Genomic DNA, 21,274 nt, shown 5'->3' with positions numbered 1-21,274 from the left:
GCATATCGACGTGTTGACTTCGCTCTCCACTTTCTCGCAAGGACTGAAGTTGACGAAGCTCATTTTTCTCTGTCGGGTGACGTAACACACAGAATTGCCGAGTGTGGAGATATTCACTTCCAGTTACTGTGCGTGAAGTTCCTCTGTATGGTGAACGTGTCACCGTATGGTGTGGCTTCACGGCTACATTCATCATTGGTCCTTTTTGAGCAGGCTGGCGTTCAAGAATCAAAGAGATGCAGTGTGACAGGTCAGCGTTACTGCGATATGCTCCGCCAGCATGTCATACCTGTCCTACAGGAGAGAGACGCACTGAACTCAACAGTTTTTATGCAAGATGGGGTTCCACCGCACATCGCTCGTGAAGTTCACCTGCTTCTCCGAAACACGTCAGGAAACGATCGAATTATCAGCCGATCGTTTCCAATTGCGTGGTTTGCACGATGACCTGATCTCACTCCCTGTGATTTCTGGTTGTGGGGCTAACTGAAGTACAGGATTTACCAGGGGAACGTGCGCTGATCTGAAGCGCAGCAGATCAAGAGAGATAGCCAGCATACCTACGCTCATGCTTCGCTCCGCTGTGCAGAAGGCAACCCTGCGCATAGAGACTCTTCTGGACACTAACGGGCGCCCTATTGAGGCGCTTTTGTAGCAGTAATGTTACCGGCATGATTTATCGTAGCAGCACGTTAAAAGTATTTCAACTGAACTGATTCTACATTATGGTATTTCTCTTCCACATCCCCTGACATTAATGCTACCAAGTTTGCCACCCGTACGGTAATTAGTTTCCGTGTTATAATGTGTTAAATAGGAAAAGTTTTATTACAACCACAGGGTATATAGATGTGAGTTAGTAGTTCCTACCCTCCACCTTTTACCCATTAGAGTAACAGAAAAACTCCTACAGAATAGAGGGAAATGTCAGAGCCAAACTTTTTTCAGTTCTTTTTCAAACTTTACTTTGCTGTTTGCCATTTTCTATCGTTGGGTAAGCAAAAAGAAATTGTTCTTGCGACGTTGTGACCTTCTTTTTGTGCTAAAGACAACATTAACGTGGAGCAATGAATGTCATTTTCCCTTCCAGTATTGTAATCATGTACATGATCGTTTATTTTGAACTGCTGTCGATTATTTACAACAAACTTCACGAGGGAATTAATATAGAAAACAATATTATTAAATATAATATAAAACATGACAATGGAGGAAATTACAGTGCAGCTTGCAGAAATAATTTGAAACGGAAATGGTGACTTAAGTTATTTGCAGTAGTCGCGCGAAACTTAGACGCTATAAGATAAAAGGCCGTATTTCGTAAGGGCAAAGAAAATAAAACACCCGCTGCTACCTTTTTTATAAATATATTGAACCTTCCTGTTGACACATTCCCTGTAATCTAAATATTCTCTGCAGTCTCACTAGATGTAAAGAAAATACGTGAGAAGAAGTGCTAGTGATTGTAACTATAATCTGATTAAGATTACTAAGTTCCTCTAGTCACAGTTCCAGTAAACGCGCTACCTATTGGCATTGAAACGGACAAAATAGAAATTTTCGTTGTCACTGCGGGATAACCGCAACCACTGATGTAAGAACTGTGTTTAATGTCACGCCTCAGGTGTACGTTTCTTCTGTTACATATCATGTTCACATTCTGCATTATTATTTACTAAATGGGTCTGAGCACTATGGGACTTAACATCTGAGGTCATCAGTCCCCTAGACTTAGAACTACTTAAACCAAACTAACCTAAAGACAGCACACGCATCCATGGCCGAGGCAGGATTCGAACCTGCGACCGTAGCAGCAGCGTGGCTCCGGACTGAAGTGCCTAGAACCGCTCGGCCACAACGGCCGGCTTATTATTTACCTCAGCTTTGTCTCTGCTGATCAGTTGAGCTTTACATCGGAGAAGACGTCTGAGCGTTACGAAGAAATGAGTCATAACAAGCGGAAGAATAGTTCTTTCGGTCTAAGCAGCGTATTTTCTATAATGATTCTATTCGACAAGTTAAATCTGCATCCTGGCCGAAATTTCAACCAGCCCCTTACCTTTCACAAGCAGCGGGCTAGCATTTACATCATCTAACCACGTCTCCCTGACAGCCTCAAAGCTTCAATCGTCGCTGGCTCCCCGCCAGGAGGATAAAGCCTTGGAGATTTAGGGAAATCAAGGAAAAGTGCTTACCTGGCTGTCAGCGGGGATTTCAACCTTTCTCTTTCAGAGTACCGGTGACTTAAACACTGCGCCACCTCGACTGGTTCGTACCCTTGAATTCCTACCGTTTACGAGTTATATGGTCCTGACCACAGCTAGAATTTGGTGGTCAATTGCGGACGCATTGCATTCCGTATTGATGGCTCCATGTTAGTATTCTGTTTTTGATCGCTAATAATGCAATACAGACAGATGAATCGTCAGTAACGGTAAGGAACTGTTGCTACATAATGAAAGCAATACTTTATTAACGTGTACGTATATATGAAACACGAATCTAAGTAAGAATGACAGGATGGGATGTGAACGCTTAACGTTTCAGTCGTGTTCAATTTATTACACTGGCTGACAAAGGAACTGAAGCATCCACAAGGTCAGGAGAAAACGGAACGAAACTTCACCAGTTAAGAGGGTGTGTAATGGTATTACAATGCCTACAACACCGAATTTAATTTACAAAGAACTTGGCAATATGAGTCAATTTATCAACATGACGTTGCATCCCTCTAGCTCGAATGCACGCACTGATTCTGTTGGGAAGGGTGTCATAAAGCCGTTGTACTCTCTCCTCAGACAAGCTGTTACTCATCCTTGATATCCTGGATGCTGGCATTGGTATGGAGTTGTCGTCTGAACTGATCCCCCACATGAGAGACGTACAAAGTGTGGACGAGGTTTGTCCTGTTGAAAAATAGCCCCTAGATACTGTCGCATGAGAAGTAACACAAAGGAATGCAGGATGTCGGCGTCGTACCGTTGTGCCATCAGATTTCCCTTAATCATGTCCAGCCGTGACATGAAGTCATACCCGATGGCTCCTTACTCCATGACGTAACATCGCTGTGTCTCTCCAAACATTGGAAGAATGGGATACCTGCTGGGCAGAGATAATGATGTCTGGTTTGTTGGGCGCCCGTACAAATTTCTAATCTTTGTTCAGTCCAATCTCACCACTTCCATGAATGATGAGGACAACACAAACACCCAGATATCTCGAGGCAGGTGAAAATCCCTGACCCGGCCGGGAATCGAACCCGGGACCCCATGCTCGGGAAGCGAGAACGCGACCGCGAGACCACGAGCTGTGGATTGCTAGGCAGACGTTGCTGCTATACTCACCTATAATGGTCGGATGTTGACGGGTAGTGCAGAACCGCGGTTCATCGATGAACATAGTGCGACACCATTCATCAGCAGTCCTTTCTTCGCGATCACAGATCCACTCCAAACGCAGCCGTTAGTTTTGTGGCGTTAAGGTCGGCCTACGGGAGGGACGCTAATTCCCCAGTCCGGGCGCTGCTAGTCTCCGACCAATGATGTGAGATGACATTAAATTTTACAGGGAGTTGATTAGCCGGCCGAAGTGGCCGTGCGGTTAAAGGCGCTGCAGTCTGGAACCGCAAGACCGCTACGGTCGCAGGTTCGAATCCTGCCTCGGGCATGGATGTTTGTGATGTCCTTAGGTTTAACTAGTTCTAAGTTCTAGGGGACTAATGACCTCAGCAGTTGAGTCCCATAGTGCTCAGAGCCATTTGAACCATTTTTTTGGAGTTGATTACTTTTACTCGGATGGCAGTCGCTGTTGTGAAGTGGTTAAGATATAGTTGGTGTAGAATACGGCGAACCCCCCTTGTGCTGGTCCGATGTGGTCGACTGGAACCACGATGATGAGCATGTCCGCCATTACGTTCCCATGCAGCTCAACAGCGGGCAAGTGTCACGCCCTCATACACCTGCAAATCTGGTTATTGCACGATTCGACTAGCCGGCTAAATGGAGACCACAATGAGGCCGCTTTTAGACTCTCGTCATGTGCCGATAACGCCGTGCCATAGGAGAATGCATTTCAGAATCCCTTACGACGATCGCTCAACATCTGTCGCTTTGAAGTCACTTATGACTCTATCACCCCTGGTAACAGCACTAAACATGAACAATAATGTACTGTGGTGGCCGTTCTGTCACAGAGAATTGCAAACCTAAACATTTACGTACCCGCAGGTGGTGTGTACGTATACGAAATTACGTTTACATTTTTTTTATTAGGATGCGTATGACTGTAACTGTTCGTTCAGCTATTGGACAATACATTTACATCATGTTAACTAGCGGATGAGGTACTATAATACATCCAAACTTATTGAAAAAGTTTTACGTAACCTTAATGAATAGATCACCGAAGTTAAGCGCTGTCGGGCGTGGGCGGCACTTGGATGGGTGACCATCCAGGCCGCCATGCACTGTTGCCATTTTTCGGGGTGCACTCAGCATCGTGATGCCAATTGAGGAGCTACTCGACCGAATAGTAGCGGCTTCGGTCAAGAATAACATCATAACGACCGGGAGAGCGGTGTGCTGACCCCACGCCCCTCCTGTCGGCATCCTCCACTGAGGATGATACGGCGGTCGGATGGCCCCGGTAGACTCGTGGCCTGAAGACGGAGTGCTTAAAGTGCTTTTAATGAATAGATCATGTTTTATTGATCGGAACATCTTTGCCAATACTCGTTTGGCCACAGCAAATCACTACATGCCTGTATAATGAAGGTAGAATTAAATCTGTATTCTGAATGTAGTTCTGTATCTCTACCTGTGTACGGGACAATCCAGTGTGCGAAGGGTAATTTAAAGCTTAGACTGTGCCACTTTATGGAAGGGAAGGTAGGTGCCAGCCGAATTGGCACACACTACAGCGACGTTATTGGAACACGGAGCAGTTATTGAGAGACAGGAAACATTGAAGATGTGCTCAAAATTACGGCTCGTAAATGCCTCGAGTTAAAAGTTTCGTGGTTGATCGGATACGTATGTCCCAATAAAGTAATATGCAGTTTTGGGGATTGGGAAGTTTATATCTCATATCTGTCTAGTACTAGAATGTAGCCATATGCTTTCTGAAACTGGAGAAAAATATTACGGACCAAGAGGTGGATATACAGAAGGCTGTGAGCGATCGGTTGGGGAGGCGTGTGTTTATAGTGTCTGTTTCATGAAAATCATATCAGATCACCGTCTTCTCCATTCCAAGAATGTAACTAATTGTGTTTTCTTATACGTCATAGGGATTGTTTTGAAAACTACTACACATCTCAGTAGTTCTGCTAGATTTTACATAATTTTTATGTAATGTGACGTATATGTCCTATAAAACTTCATATTGATGTTTGGTGTGTCAAAGCCATCTTCAAATGTTATGTTGAAAACTTGTGTATGGTGTTTCATGTTTTTAATTGTCATAGGAATAAAGGCGTTTTGGTAATGATTTTTTATACTTTTTTCCATAATTGCTATCCTCATAAAATCGTTCTAAAATTAAAAATTTAGCTCTGAAAATTCTATGTTGATATGAAACCTTGGGTCTATTGGGTTCATCGGACACATGTCCCACTTAACCCGCTTTCAAAACCAATCAGTTTCAAAAATTTTTGGTAGTGAAAGCGTATTACCTACCTTAAAGGAAGACAGTTTTTGATCTTTTATTTTTCAAATATATGCAAAATAAAATTTAAGCTTGAAAGGGCTAAATCGCTGCCGTTTTACAGGGAAGGGGTAGGTGTATGTGGACTCCGACAGTACGCAAGCATCAGTGTGTTCTGTGGGCTTTCTGTACTAACCGTACAAAACCCATAGGATCGTGGTGTGCGACGAGGGTGGACAGGGGAACATCTAGGACGGAATCTGGATAAATGGGTCGGGTTCGCCTCACCGATGAGTGGTGATTTGTATATCGCGTGACGATCGTCGTACTTGCACAAGAGTGTGGAAGCAGTTAGATTCCACTGCACGTCACAGGCATGCAGTCCCACGGAGTCAGCAGAGTAGGAGGTGAGCCATGTTTTGGGGCGGTGTCACATATGGATGTCGGATGTCTCTCATCGCTGTCAGTGGTAATGATTTGAGGGCTACATAGTTTCGGTGCAGGATCCTCCAATCAACTATACAGCGCTACAGTCAACATTTTCCCGACGGATTCACTTTTAAGACGATCATACAAGAGTACACGTGGTTTACCTCGTGAAAAGCTTGGTTTAGAATCCAAGAATCAATCGAATGGAGAGGCCTACAGTATCTGCTGGCATGAAGCCGAATGAGCATGCGTGACACCAGTTGAAACTTCCAATGCGTCGTTGTAGTGGCTCTCTTCAAACACTATATGAGGCAAGGAGAACTGCATCGCTGAACGTTACCCAGCAATCGATTTTGATCTCACAGAGGTGCAGAGAAAAGGATTTTACAACAGGCTGCCTTCATTTTATCATTTAATTTTTGTTTTACAGTAAAGTAAATCATTATATTCAGAAAATAACCACCATTCATAGAGAACAAATTACAGGAATAACAAGCTGCCTTCAGACCAAACCAATCGACAGTAGATCACATTTTCTGTCTAGGAAGTTGTTTGAGAAACTGGGAATCTTTTCTTTCTTTCTTTTGCTTGTGCCGTTTTTCCTGAGGATACGCGGGGTTGGCATGGTTAGTCGGATGTGGCAATGTTAGTTGAAGGGGTGGCCGGATGCCCTTCCTGCCGCCACCCCGTGTCCCCCGGGAAGGAAGTAGTGTACCCCAAATGTCTGCGACTGGTGTAATCCATGGAATAGTGCGAAAGTGTTCAGATGTCTGCGAGCCGTGTAACTGAGGCGGGACGTGGAGACCAGCCCGGTATTCACCTAGGGGGATGTGGAAAACCGCCTAAAACCACATCCAGGCTGGCTGGCACACCGGCCCGCGTCGTTAATCCGCTGGGCGGTTTAGAACTGGGGCCAGAGCGCCTACCCGAGTCCAGGAAGCAGCGCATTAGCGCGCTCGGCTAACCTGGCGGGTTATTTGAGAAACTGGAAATATGACACAGATATATATAAATTCTGTTCGTCGATTTTCAATGTGCATGCGATAGCACCCACAGGAATAACCTACACAATGCTCTGCGTGAATTCAGAATCCCTGAGAAGCTAGTGAGAATGATGCAGACTTGTATGTATTTGCCGGCCGGTGTGGCCGAGCGGTTCTGGGCGCTTCAGTCCGGAACCGCGCGACCGCTACGGTCGCAGGTTCGAATACTGCCTCGGGCATCGATGTGTGTGATGTCCCTAGGTTAGTTAGGTTTAAGTAGTTCTAAGTTCTAGGGGACTGATGACCTCAGAAGTTAAGTCCCATGGTGCTCAGAGCCATCTGAACCTTTTTTTTTTTTTTGGTATGTATTTCTAAGTCTGCCGTCCAAGAGCCATCTGTTGCCAGATTTGGAGTCTGTCGCCAGAGAGAACAGCTGTTACACGATGAAATCTGTCTCCAGAATTCTAAGAAAACCGTCTCCTCTGCTTGCTTTGGTGAGAGCCTTCTGTCGAAAAGACAGAGCACTGAGTTTTAGGTCTTTAAATTCGTCCTCTACAAGCTCCCGAAAATCGTCCCTGAACCATCCGTCCCCCTGCTCACACCATTCCGACAATCACAGGGAAGCGGGCCTACTCCAGAGCCATTTATCTTTAACTACCAATCCTCAGTCTCCTCTAAAAAGAACTGCAAAGTAGTCAGTGATCTCTGATTCTTAACTGCCTTTTTCAGAACAACCGATGTTTGGACTCTGCTACTCACTCCAACTGCCATCTAGTGGCAGCTTCAGACTGGCCAGGTCAGACTGTCCAGTATAGTCTGCTCCCTGTCTGAAGAATTTGCAACCTATGTGCGGAAGTGGACCTCCCAGGTCCTTTGTGTGCGCAGGTAGGATTAGCCGTTGTAACGGCCGAGCAGGTAGCTGCGAGACCCCGTAGCGGACGGGCGTGTATGTCTTCCAGCTAAGCCAGGAGCCGCAGTTGGCGCGCTGCCTGTGCAAGTTGTAACGTTTAATGTAATAAACAATTATAACAGACAACTTGTTCCGTCTAGTTATTGTGAGTGGAAACAAGGGGAGGACAGTAAGTTCTCTCGCACTATACATTCACACTCCAATGTGCCACCACGGGAAGAAGAGCCCGCGCGCACATTTTTTGGTCCTCCGGGCCGGATACAGTGACCACGCGGAATTTACGTTCGCGCGGATTTGTTTTCCGGTATTTGTGAACTTCTAAAAAACCACGTGTGAGCTGCGCACGTTATCGGTTTCGTTGTTGACTGCTATCGAGTGTCCCAAGGCCAGTTCGGCACTTCGACAATAACAGCCTCAACAACGGCGATCGGGGACATATTTGTGAACATTTAATGTATCTCTAATTCAAACGGAGAGGCACAGAAACGCGTCGGTGCCAGCATCATCGGCGACGTCACCTCCCGCTCCCGCCGAAACTTCGCGCAGTCGGAGACTGCAGCGCCTACCACGCCAGCTGCCAGTGCCCGTGACGCCGCTGCCGTTCCAGTCCGTACTGACTCCTACTGCCGCTGCAGCCTGGTAAGTGCAACTGTTGGCTTCCTACTACCATCTTCCTGGTCCTAAAATGGAGCCCTCAGAGAAAACAAAATTAGTCAAGCATCGAGGTGTAGCAAAGGCCGCTCTCGCGCGCTTAGCGAGCTTTGTGCAGTCTGCAGACAGTGCCAGCATCGAAATGTTGGAATCAAAATTAAATCGATTGACTCGGATTCAGACTGATTTTGAGTCGTCTCAAACACGGCTGGAAATTGAAGACGAATCAGCAGATTACAGTAAGGACAGGGCAGAATTCGAGGATTCGTGGGACTTTGTTGAATCCACTCTCAAGGGTTCATGAAGAGGTACACCCAGATTCCGCAACCTTTGGGCTCGAATCCATCAGGCAGTGTCAGTTCTTTGAAACTACCCGCTATTAACTTGCCAAATTTTGAATGTGACTACCTTAAGTGGTCATCATACAGGGATACGTTTTTGAGTCTCATTATGAATAACAATTCAATTGATGACGTTCAAAAACTTCATTACCTTAATTCGTCTTTGCGAGATGAAGCTAAGGACCTTTTGAAACATATACCTGCCACAGCAGGAAATCTAGCGATAGCCTGGGGACTTATTACGCAGAGGTATAATAACCCAAAAATAATTGCAGCCAGACATGCTAAGGCTTTGTTGGCCTTGCCTACAGTCGGCCATGGCGCAGCAAGCGATTATAGGCAACTAATTAATCACGTATGCAGGCATTTGAAGGCCTTAGAAGCTCTCAAACCTGATGTTTCACTTCATGAAGTTATTCTTTCGGAAGAGATTCTGTCCAGTGTGCGACCCACAGATCATCATGAGTGGGAGGTAAAGATGTCTGGGTCAACATTCACCACATTAAATCAACTAATAGATTTTTTGGAAACAAAATGTCAGGCCCTTGAGTTGATCAGGTTCAGGGATAACACCTCAAGGGTTTTGCAAGAAAATGTTAATAATTTAAATCAAACGAGACATGTGAGGAGGGCTCATCTCGCTAATGCTGATGCTGAGGAATCATGTAATTTTTATAGTGAACCTCATAGTATCACTAAATGCAAAGGGTTTCAAGCACTAAATGTCGATGAGCGGCGGGCATATGTGACAAAAAATAAGCTTTGTTTTTTGTGCATCCGCTCTGGTCATTTCTCGACTAAACGCAGGATTTCTCCTTGTAAGACCTGTAAAGGAAGGCACAACATACTGCTCCACAAGCCTGCTGAACCAAGGAATGGGCAGAATAGTGAACCAGGAGGCCATTCCCTGGCCCATCAAACTACGAACGGGAAGGCAAACATCCATTGTAATGTTTTGTTAGCAACAGCTGTTGTCAAAATTAAAGACAGCATGGGTAGACAGCAGGTTTGCAGAGTTCTGCTAGATAGTGCGAGTAAGCTATCCTTTATATCTAAGGGCATGGCAGAGAAATTAAAACTGAAACGAAGTAAACATTCGTTTCCTGTGAAGGGTATAAACAATGCCTTTGCAGCCTCAGTGTCTTACACTTGTGATGTTGAACTGTCGTCTAGGGTCAACGACTTTCGTGTCAGAACCACTTGTGCTGTCGTAGATCATGTCACCAGTGACCCACCAGCGAGCAAGATAGACACAAGGTCCTGGAGTGTCCCGTGTAATCTTCCGCTCGCTGATCCAGAATTCTACAAGCTTGCCACAGTAGTTTTAATTCTTGGTGCTGACGTTTTCTTTGACGTTGTTTGTAAGGAAAGGCTGGTGAAACCAGGTCATCCCTCACTGGTCGAAACAAAATTTGGCTGGATTTTGTCTGGTAGGATGCCTTCAGTTTCATGCAACATGCCTCGTTCTACAATGACCTCGTGCTTTGTTAGAGGTGACAATTTAGATGCCAAACTGCAAAGATTTTGGGAGTTAGAGGAACTGTCTACGAAAACGATTAGTAAGCAGGGTAAAATATGTGAGGCTCACTTTCAGCGCCACACGGCACGAGATGAAGAAGGGAGATTTGTGGTTCGACTACCAGTGAAACCTGACTGTAAAGCATTAGGCGAATCACGACAACAAGCATCTCGGAGATTGGCGCATCTTGAGAGGAGGTTTAAAAGGCAACCGAATCTGCAGAAGGAATACACTGCATTCATGCATGAATATGGTAATGAGATCGCTTTGCTGATGGACAGTTCCCCTATTCCACATAATAGCAAATTAAGGGATTTGCACCCGTTTGTTGATGCCGAAGGTATTTTACGAGTGGGAGGGAGATTAATGAATGCTAGTGTACCATATGATGAGCGCCATCCTATTATCGTACCGCCTATGCATCATTTGACAAAAACTCTCATAATACGTGAACATGAAAATCTGTTGCATGCTGGGTCACAAATTTTGTTGGCTATGTTGCGTAGGAGGTTTTGGATCCCCAATGGGCGTAACACAGTCAAGGGAGTTATCACAAAATGTTTAAAATGCTTTAGGCTTAAGTCCAAGACAGCAGTTCAACTCATGGGTCTGCTACCTGCAGCTAGAGTAAACCAGTCTCATCCATTCCAGCACTGTGGAGTAGATTATGCAGGCCCTATTGCTGTAAAGCATGGTGGAAGGCGGAGTAAAGTTACCACCAAGGCTTATATTGCTTTAGTCATTTGCATGGCAACCAAGGCCATCCACTTAGAATTAGTTAGTGACTTGAAAACAAGTTCATTTTTGGCCGCCCTCAGGAGATTCATTGCAAGAAGAGGGAAACCTTCTCACATGTACAGTGACAATGGTACCACATTTATAGGTGCAGACAATGAGCTTAAACGTTTTCTCTCCAACGATGTTACTGTTGAAGGTGTGGTGAATTATTCGACCTCAGAGGGAATCAGTTGGAGGTTCACTCCACCTCATGCCCCTCACTTTGGTGGACTCTGGGAGGCAGGAATCAAATGCATGAAGTCGCATCTCAAACATGTCGTCGGCAATGCAGTGCTGACATTTGAAGAACTGACTACTGTGCTAATTCAGATAGAAGCATGCTTGAATTCAAGGCCGTTGTGTCTTCTCTCTGATGACCTAGATTCTCCTGCTGCTCTCACTCCTGGTCATTTCCTAATCGGACAGCCTCTTTGTGCTCATCCTGAACCCTCTGTCCTTGAGGTTCCCACCAACAGGTTGCACAGATGGCAACTTGTGCAGCAGTTGCATCAGTCCTTTTGGAAGAGGTGGTCCACAGAATATATACATGATCCGCAGCAACGCAAAAAATGGACATTGGAAGGAGCATGGCAACCCCAGATCGGCGATCATGTGCTGGTCAAGGAGGATAATTTGCCTCCCTTGGTGTGGAGGCTGAGTGTCATTGACCAGCTGTTTCCCGGTCCTGATAAGTGTGTGCGTGTGGTAATGGTAAAAACTGCTAATTGGCATATTAAGAGGCCTATAGCAAAATTGTGTCCCCTACCTAAACAGTGAATCAGTTAAGTGTTCCCTCAGGTCTGTGTAGTGATATATGATACAGAGCCACTGCCAAATTGTCATTTACTGGAATAACCTCATAATTCATAAAATCAGCTTGGGAGGCTGTGGATGTTTCTTGTGGACTAACTGCTGTTAGTATTGATTTCATGTTTTTATGCAGTATAATATTAATACTCTATTGTTTTGTGTCCTGCATGTTAGTACCCATCGTGTTTCACATGCAGCATGACAATGGTTTTTGGTGATGTGGGCATCCCAAATGTTAGTATATTCATGTTTTATGTGCATTGATATTGTGTCTAGTTATATTTTTATTGTTTACTTGTTTTTGTGTTGATATTTGTTAAAATGTTGGTTATTTGTAAAAAATGTTAGTGTATTCATGTTTTATGTGCATTGATCTTGTACCTAGTTATATTTTTTATTGTTTACTTGTTTTGGTTTTGTTGTTTGTTAAAATTTTGGTATTTGTAAAATGAGGAAACTCATTTTAGAGTGGGAGTATGTTTGGACTCTGCTACTCACTCCAACTGCCATCTAGTGGCAGCTTCAGACTGGCCAGGTCAGACTGTCCAGTATAGTCTGCTCTCTGTCTGAAGAATTTGCAACCTATGTGCGGAAGTGGACCTCCCAGGTCCTTTGTGTGCGCAGGTAGGATTAGCCGTTGTAACGGCCGAGCAGGTAGCTGCGAGACCCCGTAGCGGACGGGCGTGTATGTCTTCCAGCTAAGCCAGGAGCCGCAGTTGGCGCGCTGCCTGTGCAAGTTGTAACGTTTAATGTAATAAACAATTATAACAGACAACTTGTTCCGTCTAGTTATTGTGAGTGGAAACAAGGGGAGGACAGCCTCTTTGTGCTCATACTGAACCCTCTGTCCTTGAGGTTCCCGCCAACAGGTTGCACAGATGGCAACTTGTGCAGCAGTTGCATCAGTCCATTTGGAAGAGGTGGTCCACAGAATATATACATGATCCGCAGCAACGCACTATACATTCACACTCCAATGTGCCACCACGGGAAGAAGAGCCCACGCGCACAACCGAGCTTTAGATTTTACGACCACGGGAAAGTTTTCTCTCACTTGACCTGCCTTCTATGATCTCGCTGATCAAAGCGCAGTACCCTGTGTGGAAAACACATTGTTGGAAGGGATATATTATAAAACGTCCACTATGCAGAAGGCCTGTCGCCACGACTCTCTTGTGTTCACTAGGACAAGGGCAGCTCTTCAACTTCCAGATTTCGCAGTAATCGACTGCTTTGTCTGCTAATGCAGGGCCAGCAGAACAATACATTTCCCACATGTCTGCCTTGTGAGCGGCTAGGATCACTTCTACACTCGGTTGGCAACCCAATTTTAAGTTGCCCCAAGAGTCCTCTGGGAGTAGCATGGCAGCGTGTGCCAGTCATTGCCCTTCACTCTATATTAAGTCCCTCATACACAGGCCAACCAGTCAGCTCACCTGGTCTGCCAAGTGTGTCTGCCCTGACCCATTCACCTATGTGTGGACGGATTTATAGCGGTCAGGTCCATGGTCTGGGTGAATCAGTTTGCTGGCAGACCACTACCTGCTTGCCCCCTCCCCCCCCCCCCCCAACCGCTACCTGCCATCCCACTCTCCATTAGTGAAGATAGGTGAGGTCTGCCATGCACTTGCAGTGTGTCCACTCACAGTCAGAGGGGTTGGCGATCGGCTCAGCAGGGTGGGGGGGGGGGGGGGTGTAGGTTCAGCCAACCTTCAACCTCCCACTGTCGTGTGGGTTTGACCCATTAGGCGATTGTATAGTGAGTGGGTCTATGGTCTGGACACGCCACCTGCACTGGTACAATGCTACCTCTAGCCCTGCCATCCCACACTCCGCCATTTTGCCTCCTGTTTCGGGATGGTGAAAGCTGCCATACAAGAGGGCGCAGTTAGGGTCCGCCACCCAATCGCAATGTGCCCACACCCAGTCGGACAGATCGGCAACACAGTCAGTGGAGGTGTTTGCTGACTTGTCAGCCTGTGAATGGGTGGCTTTAGCGCTGACTGTTCTTGGCTTTGGTTTGCAAGCAAATTTTCTACATACATGAACCAATTCCCAGTTACCAAATAAAAAGGAGATTAATAAAGATGCCTTGACTCTCACAATTACTGTCATAATGCTCATCATTTGGATAAAAAAATAATGGCTTGACTGGTCTACATATGACTTTAATCAGTGTCAGATGATATTCTCATATAGAATAAAATGAAAAATATCAGGCTGAGGATGGCTTGACGCTTTTCACCCAAAAAGATCAATATAACCTTAAGTAAAAAATGTGAAACCCACCCCGACTGATTTTATACAGACTTGGTTATGAACACAATGAGAAGCTTAGTCATACCTTTGACGACACCAGGACCTGGGAGACGTAAATAAAGCAAGAGATTCGTGAACAAAGACCTTACAAGCTTCCAAACGATTAACCTCATATACAGGAGACACCCAGTTGCGAGTTGAGTGGAAGCTCTGAAGGAGCGTGAACCACATCAGAATGGATGTAACACCAGTGAACGCAAACCAGATCCAAAGGGGCTTGAAGTTGAACATGACGACATATGTGATTGTAGCGAATATCAAGATATGGAACATCTCCTTACGTATACTGTCCCAGCAAATACATCCTGAACGAACTGTGGCAGGGAAACAAGGAAGCAGTGAACGTAGCCCAATTTTGAGCAGAAAATCTTCGGTCTCCGGATACGAAAACGTCAAGTAAGGTGGAAGACTGTTTTATTCTCCTGCATTTCTCTTATTAAAAATTATATAACTATCAGTAATGTTCCGAACATTCTAAAGTTAACTCAGCCATTTTCTTCTGACTTGATTTACCGTATATGACAGTCATAAATTGACTCGAGAAGTTAGGCAGTTCACAAGATATGTGGCTTGTAGTCTGGCGAGAAATACAGTGCCACCATTTTATGGGACGAGTCACAGCGAACCGTATCGTTAAGCTGGGCCGGGTTCAGCTCCCGCGGGTAGCGGTCGCCTGCAGGCAGGACCCTTGCCTGCCTTGACCTCCGAACTCCAGCGCGGCTCTCCAGCTCTCCAGGTGACCCCAGCCACTCGCTCCCGGCACGAGGTCGTCTTTTACTTTCGTGTCAGGCTCCCAGATCTCCTGCTGATAGCACCGCTGGAGATTTATACCCAGCTTAATAATCGCATTACGGTCTCTTTAGGCCGAGATAAAAAAATGATGAATTTTTCCGCTATCGGCAGAACGCGCGCCGTTAACGATGCGTTCCGTGCAGACCAGTAAATCATTAAAGCGATGGAAGTAAATGAGATGACAGCCCCCAAGGCGCTGATCGGTACACCTATAATTAACCGCGAGTCTCGTGCTTGACAGCAGAAGAAATATAGCAGACGCGTATTGTGAAAAAGGTCTCGAGTCCCTCGCACGCAAGCAAGTGCATAAAAGTAATACTCTTTATGAAATACTTTTGACAATGGAAGACACAGAGGACGCTTGAATCTACATGACTGTTCGTGAAGACTAGACCCCACATGAATTGGTGACTGTAAAAGACGGGAGCTCTCGGTTACCAGTTACCAGTTCGATCACTTAATCCGAATATTTAAGACGAATATTTGGACACATATAAGAGTTTTAAATTTATTCCAACCCAGTTGCTTTATGTGGCTTGTTAACTGGCACACAAGATACTAAAACCACCCGTCTGACTTTCTAAATTAAACTTACTTGCAAATCACAAAAACGTCCTTCTTTGTCAGCTAAAGTAATAAGCTTTCTTTGAGGATTCTGACATTGCTTGACTGCGGGTGGAATGTCAGTGGTAGGTATAGGCATCCTGTTCACGGTAGCCAAGGACTGTGGAGGGCAGAGGATCGAGGTACTGCCTGCCACTGAAACCGCCATTCAGCCAGTGAGACTTACATCTTCTGTTGGGAAACCTACTTTGTCCTGGGTCAAGAGGAGACAAACGCAGAATAGTAGGGGGTCTATTAATCGTTGACAGTTCAAATGTAGTACGAATAATGGTATCACTTGGGGAAAAGGCACTAAGGGACAGGAAGGAACGTTGGGCATCCTCAATTTATGTGCTTTGGGATCTCATTCACCATGTTGAAGAGGCTATTAGGGTAGCCATTGAGGGAACAGGGATACAGCTCTATGTCAACAGTTCAGAGGATGTACCACCTCTTTATTACAAACTATTATATACAGTCATATCGCTAACTATTTTACATTTCATATCAACACCTCTACCACGGAAAAAGACACAGATATTGTCATCATGAGACAGTTTACAAGATCTACGGGTTCCAACACACAATGGTTTATCAATTAAAAAATTAGTCGATGTTTCACCAACACCACGAACTTGAGACATGGTTACCATGAACGTTCGATAACCGAGAACATCACGAGGAGGAATCTGCTCCAAAGACGTTGCAGTAGACTTAGTAGTAGTATCAATACGAATAATCGCAACAGTCAACCAACACTGACCGACAGGATTGTCAGTAACAGAACAGTGGTGCATGTTGGAACGAACGCTACCTGTCCTCTGGGCTCTGAGGTCATACTTGGATCGTTCTAGTCTGGCAGAGAAATTTGAGAGGACCAACCTTGTGCATGGAGTTTCAGCGAAGCTCACAATTTGCAGCGTTGTCCCAGAACCGATCGTCGCCACCTGGTTCTGAGTCAAGTGGAAGGATTTAACAAGGAATTCGAAGGTTCTGTGACAGGCTAAGCTGCGACCCCTTGGATTTGCGTCACAGAGAACTTTAGGGTCCCCTCAAACGAATCAGGTGCGCGCTATACACCAGATGCTACCTATGTAACGAACTGTATGTGGGGTGCGCACAAGGGCTTTTCAGATTAGGTAGCTCTCCATCCAGTCCAGATAACGACAGCTGTAGGAGACCCGTAAGTATTAATGTAACATCCAAAGGAATGCCCCCCAAAGGCGAGAGTATTAAAATCCTTGTAGTTAACTGTCAAAGTATTCGCAGTAGAGTGCCCGAGTTCGAAGCACTGCTGTAAAGCAGTCAAGCTCACATAATAACAGGCAGAGGAAGGTGGTTAAAACATGAAGCTGATAGGAGTGTGATCTTTAGGGAAAATCTAAGTGTGTATCGAAAGGACAGGCTAAAATGGGAAATGGAGGTGGTTTATTGGTCGCAGTAGACAAGAAACTCAAATCCACGAAGATAGAAATTGAAGCTGCATACGAGATTGTTTGGCCGAGACTCAGTATCGGCGGCGAGTGTAGAACAGTACTGAGATCCTTCTATCGACCACCAGACTTTCCTCCTGATGTAATCGAAAGCTTTGGAGAACAGTTCGATTGTTTGTGAGTTCCCCAGTCATATTGTAATCATTGCTTACAAATCAGAATAATATTCAAGTGTGTGGGTCTGGTATTAAATAGGCTAACAGTGGATATTGAAAGTATACAGACAAGGGCAGCACGAATGGTAACAGGTTTGTTTGATACGAATGTCACAGCGATGTTGAAAAGACTGAACTGGCAGACTCTTGAAGATGTGAAAAATTCTGAGGCAGTGTACTACCACAGTTTCAAGAACCGGCTTTAAATGATGACTCTATGAATATACTACAACCCCGTACATCTCCATCCCGCAGAGATCATGAGGAAAAGATCAGCACGTGCGAAGGCATGTAAACAAACATTTCCCCGCGCCTCCATAGGTGAATGGAACAGGAAACCCCTGACATTTGGTAATGGGATGTTGTTGTTGTTGTTGTTGTTGTGATCTTCAGTCCTGAGACTGGTTTGATGCAGCTCTCCATGCTACTGTATTCTGTACAAGCTTCTTCATTTCTTCATCTCCCAGTACCTACTGCAACCTACATCCTTCTGTATCTGTATAGTGTATTCATCTCTTGCTCTCCCTCTACGATTTTTACCCTCCACGCTGCCCTCCAATACTAAATTGGTGATCCCTTGATGCCAAAACACATGTCCTACCAACCGATCCCTTCTTCAAGTTGTGCCACAAACTTCTCTTCTCCCCAATCTTATTCAATACCTGCTCATTAGTTATATGATCTACCCATCTAATCTTCAGCATTCTTCTGTAGCACCACATTTCGAAAGCTTCTATTCTCTTCTTGTCCAATCTAGTTATCGTCCATGTTTCACTTCCATACATGGCTACACTCCATACAAATACTCTCAGAAACGGCTTCCTGACACTTAAATCTGTACTCGATGTTAACAAATTTCTCTTCTTCAGAAACGCTTTCCTTGCCATTGCCAGTCTACATTTTATATCCTCTCTACTTCGACCATCATCAGTTATTTTGCTCCCCAAATAGCAAAACTCCTTTACTACTTTAAGTGTCTCATTTCCTAATCTAATTCCCTCAGCATCACCCGACTTAATTCGACTACATTCCATTATCGTCGTTTTGCTTTTGTTGATGTTCATCTTATATCCTCCTTTCAAGACAATATCCATTCCGTTCAACTGTTCTTCTAAGTCCTTTGCTGTCTCTGACAGAATTGCAAGGTCATCGGCGAACCTCAAAGTTTTTATTTCTTCTCCATGTATTTTAATACCTATTCCGAATTTTTCTTTTGTTTCCTTCACTGCTTGCTCAATATACAGATTGAATAACATCGGGGACAGGTTACAACCCTGTCTTACTCCCTTCCCAACCACTGCTTCCCTTTCATGGCCCTCGACTCTTATAGCTGCCATCTGGTTTCTGTACAAATTGTAAATAGCCTTTCGCTCCCTGTATTTCACCCCTGCCACCTTCAGAATTTGAAAGAGAGTATTCCAGTCAACATTGCCAAAAGCTTTCTCTAAGTCTACAAATGCTAGAAACGTAGGTTTGCCTTTCCTTAATCTAGCTTCTAAGATAAGTCGTAGGGCCAGTATTGCCTCACGTGTACCAATATTTCTGCGGAATCCATATTGATCTTCCCCGAGGTCGGCTTCTACCAGTTTTTCCATTCGTCTGTAAAGAATTCGCGTTAGTATTTTGCATCCGTGACTTTTTAAACTGACTGTTCGGTAATTTTCACATCTGTCAGCACCTGCTTTCTTTGGGATGGGATTGGAATTATTACAACGGGATGTACCCTCTGCCATATATTTCACAGCGGATTACAGAATGTAGATGTAGATGCTTCGAATCGAGATACACTTGAGCCATGTACAATGGCATCTGACATCTGCTCTGTAAAGTGATTAATGGTCGCGAATGCCGTCACGGATCTTGCACACAGCATGACTGCCGCATAATCCACCAGGATCTATGCGTTAGATCCGAGTCCGCCATTACCGGAGGGTGACGGCAGTGCGTTGTAGCGTACTTGCATCTACGCATATAATCAGATAACCACAACAGAACGCTTGGCAAAGGTTACTTAGCACGGTACCACATGTCAGGGCTTCTTCCCGTTACAATAAACCGCACATGGAAGAACGACTGCTTAAATGCCTTTCTACGTGCTGTAGTTAATCTCATATTGTCTCCAAGTTATGGAGCTGAAGAACATCTCTTTTCTTCTCTTAACAGTGGTTCCTGAAATTTTGTAAGTAGATTTTCACAGGATAACTAATGTATTTCTTAAAGCGTCATCCAATGCAGGTTTTTAAACATTTTTTGACGTTCTTGCGTCGGTCCAATAAACCTATGACCGTCGGAGCCTTTGTATACATTCAGTATCTACTGCCAGACCTATTTGGTATGAGTCTCTCAAGCATGACTAATATTAACAAACCGCCTTCAGTCACAAGTTGCGTTTATTTACTGCACTATGCATTTCGAGCCCTGGAGGATCATCTTCAGGTGCGTTTTAGTGACTTACATCAGGTTTTTTAGTTGTTTGCAGTTATACATTGTATGATGTCTGCTTCTGTTGTGTATACCAACCGCACAAAAGAAGCAGACATCATACAATGTTAAACTGCAAACAACTAAAAAACCTGATGTAAATCACTAAAAAGCACCTGAAGATGAGCCTCCAGGGCTCGAAATGCATAGTGCAGTAAATAAACGCAACTTGTGACTGAAGGCGGTTTGTTCTTCATTTTATGAAAATAAAACAGTCGCGGACGATACACTGAAAAACAATGGATAATATTAAAATGACTAGTATTGATGACGGGAAGAACTCACGCAGTACGTAAGTTACTGCCCATTAACGGAATATCACGTGCGTCGTCGTAAGAACAAAACATGCTGTGCTAATTTTCGTTTCCTGGGAATGTAACCAGAAATATAGACTAACATTGATCACCACTAAACAAGAGGTCTTAAAACCCAACTGAAGAAAAATACTCAGGAACTTACATCACTGCAACATGCCCGTTATTTGTGTATATTCGTATGCCACTAATATGTTAAAAACAGCTACAAAGGACGTTGTTTGTAATATGATTCACTCCTTCAAACTACCTTGATTTTGCATCCTTATACTTTCACTTTTCCGATCTCCGTCAATAACCTTCGACACAGTCCCTTTGATGTGGAAGTTACTTTTCGAAGTTGACTTGGCGGTTTCTTCAGCTCGAAAGCAACAGTACGTCATCGGTGGGAGTGGGTCACGGATACTGAGCAAGGGCAAAGTAGTGATTAGCTTCTATAATCCGCTGATCCCATATAAATTCCTTCATTAAAACTACAAAACGCTATGGTATTATTCGCCAAACCAAGCAAACTGCCATTACGTGATTTACGGCGTTGCTCAGTAGCAGTTCAGTTTGATCTTGTACTATGTAGTTATCACCACCGGACGACTACTTAGAGTTAATTTAGAGTTAAATTATAGAGACGACGTTGAACAAGTAAGATAACAATGCTTCCCTAGTCAAGTCTCTTGTAAACGTAAATATATTTTCTGATTAATTCTCTTTCCTCAGGCATTTCTTTAATAAAATCTTTTCGATCTTCAAGCCGCGTCAATTGAGTTTGAATCCTACAACACTCGAAATCTGTCGCCACCTTCGCCTTAGGGAATTAAAAACACTGAATACTGGATACGGCAAGGGGTTCTCCTTATATTCGCGAAACGACAGAGTGGAAAGATGTCGGCCGAGTTTATGCACGCACTGTTAGAGGAGCCTCTAGAAGATTCTGCACACACGTTGTGATTCCCAGCAGTCAGCATTTTTAATTCGTGAACTCAACGACGAGTAGCTGTCGTACGTTTGAGAGTTTAGCTCATCTGACGTGAAGGGAAAACCAACTGCTATTTATTCA

The 21,274-nt window shown here is 44.6% G+C and overlaps 1 protein-coding gene across 1 annotated transcript in view; it reads right to left on the bottom strand.

Annotated features, from left to right (window-relative positions):
• Positions 1-21,274, bottom strand: part of LOC124545826 (serine proteinase stubble) — a 742,896-nt gene that overhangs the window by 167,624 nt on the left and 553,998 nt on the right. The gene's annotated exons all lie outside the window — the stretch shown is intronic.

The sequence above is a fragment of the Schistocerca americana genome, chromosome 1 (genome assembly GCF_021461395.2).
Source record: "Schistocerca americana isolate TAMUIC-IGC-003095 chromosome 1, iqSchAmer2.1, whole genome shotgun sequence".
NCBI classification, from domain to species: Eukaryota; Metazoa; Arthropoda; class Insecta; order Orthoptera; family Acrididae; genus Schistocerca; species Schistocerca americana.
The sequence above is the reverse complement of the archived record's forward strand: the minus strand, read 5'-3'. Positions and strand labels throughout refer to the sequence as shown.